Source organism: Lontra canadensis, unplaced genomic scaffold, assembly GCF_010015895.1.
Source record: "Lontra canadensis isolate GAN:19392208 unplaced genomic scaffold, GSC_riverotter_1.0 scaffold155, whole genome shotgun sequence".
Classification (NCBI taxonomy): Eukaryota; Metazoa; Chordata; class Mammalia; order Carnivora; family Mustelidae; genus Lontra; species Lontra canadensis.
In genome coordinates, this window is record NW_022631149.1 from 2,380,178 (window position 1) to 2,382,633 (window position 2,456).

A 2,456-nucleotide genomic window follows, 5' to 3' on the forward strand; every position below is an offset into this window, starting at 1 on the left:
CAGCAATTCTCCTCCATGGTATAGAAAGGAAAATATATATTCACAAAAAAGCTCATACATGGCAGCATTATTCATAATAACCAAAAGGTGAAAACAACCCAAACGTCCGTCTCCTGAAGAATGTAGAAATGAAATGCGCTATATCCACAGAACGGAATATTATTTGGTCATCAAAAGGAATGAAGTATATACAACGTGAATGAATCTTGAAAACATACTGAGTGAAAGAAGCCAGTTACAAAAGACCACGTGTTACATGATCCCACTTATTTGAAATGTCTAGAATAGGGAAAGCTATAGACAGATAGTAGGTTAATGATTGTTTAAGGGCTGGAGGGAATATGGAATAGGCAGCTAAAGGTGTGGGGTGTCTTTCTGCGGCGATGAAAATGTTCTAAAATTGGTGAAGCTTGCACATATCTGTGAAATACGCTAAAAACCATTGAACCATATACTTTAAACCGGTGAATTGCATGGTATGTCAATTACATCTCAGCAAAACTATTAAAAAGAAGCTGAGGCATTCATAGGGCTCGCCTTGTTTGTTTTCTCTCTGGGATCACTGTCCTTTGTTGCCTAATGCCTACTGTCTTGAAAACTGTTGCTTCATACTGTCCTCTTTTTTTTTCTCCAGTTGTTTCATCCAGGGGGTTAAAGACAAATCCTTAGCCAGAAGTAGCAGTTTCCTTATTTTTTAACTGGGGAAACTGAGGCCAAAAGTAGCTGACTGGCTTGTCAAAGTTCGTGCTGGTTAGTGACAGAGTCAGGACCACAACTAAGACTTCCTGATATCTAATCCGGAGTCGAGACAGCATGGTTCCTTGTCTGTCCAGCTTCTGGGGCAACCTGGTGGTAGAATTTTAATTAACCAGTCATAGACAAAGCAAATGTCTGTGACTAGAGGATCCCCTGAAAGGCCCAGCTCCGCTCTCTGCCTTTCCCCCGATCAGCAAGCATTTATTGCACACCTATGTGCAGAGCTCGTTTGGGAGACATTCCTGGGGACAGAGAAGCAGGTGCCATCATCTCTGGCACCAAGGGGCTCCCCATCTGTTTGGGAGAAAAGGCGGTGCACAAAACATCTCTGACTCGTGCATGATCACCCATCGAATGTCTCATTCAGCTATGCAGCCAAGACCATCGGGAGGGATCACAGCGTGTGGGCTTTTCTCAGGAAAGGTTTCCAAGGAGAGGAAGAATTTGGGTTTCAAAAGATAGGCAGCATCCCCCGACTGGGTTGGGGCACTGAAGACAGGACACTGTCTCCACAGGGTGTGTGTTAAAACAAATACAAGACCTCAGAGGTTCCTTGGTTGTGAGAAGAGCCTGAGTCTTGGAGGGGGGAAAGCTCTGGGATATTGTGCTGATCACAGGACAGAGCTGGGGGATTTGATGGGAGCCTGTGATGAGCAGCACGACTAACAAGGCAGCCCCTTTGCCTACTGCAAAATCAAATGCTCCCAGGCAGACAGTTGTTTTTTTTTTTTCTTTCTAGGAAAACAAGTGTCTTCCCGGGTCATGAAAAGCTGGGCTGTCCACTTGAAGTTACGGGACAAATATTCCAGACCCTAGTCATTCAATCCTTCACTGAGCCTGTATTGAATACCTACTATAAACTGGGAATTGTGCTAGTGGCTGGGGATTCACAGGGGCCTAAGTCTTGTACTTACCCTAGTTCATGGTCTGGAGAGGAAGACACTTGCATGATAGATTTCTTCAGGGAAAGGTGCTCTCCTTTCCTGCCCAATTTCCCCCGTCGGTCAACAGAAGCAGTCAAGTCCTTCCCTTCTGCAGACCTGACTCCAGGGTCAGAGTTGGACAGGAAAAAGGACCCAAGGCCATGACAACTGGGAGAGGTTTCCCTTCAATTTCAGGCCACTCCCTGAAAATCCATCTGGAGCTCTCCTTTATAGCTTGGGCCCAAAAGTCACCACCTCCAGGCAGCCTCCTTTCCTGTGTCTGCTCCCTGCCCCCCCCCCACTCTCCCACAGCCTCTCCAGAATGACAATGACTTGTGTGGACTGTGTTTAGGCCCCTGTAAGCACAGGCCATGGGGCGGGGGGGGGGATGGCCGCAACTTCGAGCTTGTAACAGTCATGGGGACTTTGCACAGGTGGGTGTTAGACAAATGTCTAACTCCTCCCAGGAGCTTTGGAATGACTGTCCTCTCAATGGCGTTTCTCTTCTACCTGCCTAGGGCTTGACTGTTTACCAAGGGCCTTATCCCCTCTCCGTTTCTGTCTTGGGATCCTCTCCATGGCCTCCTGTGACATCTCTGCTCCTGGGGCCCCGGGGGATGCTCGAGGTGCTGGGATGCCAGGCGATGAGGGGCCGAATCCTGCAGGTGAGAGCCTGCCCGGGCCCTGCACAGGGACTGACTCGGCCTGTCCCTGGCCTCCTAGTCCTGTCGTGTCACAGCCAGACTGGCTTGTGGGTGCTCCCCACATGGGGGATGC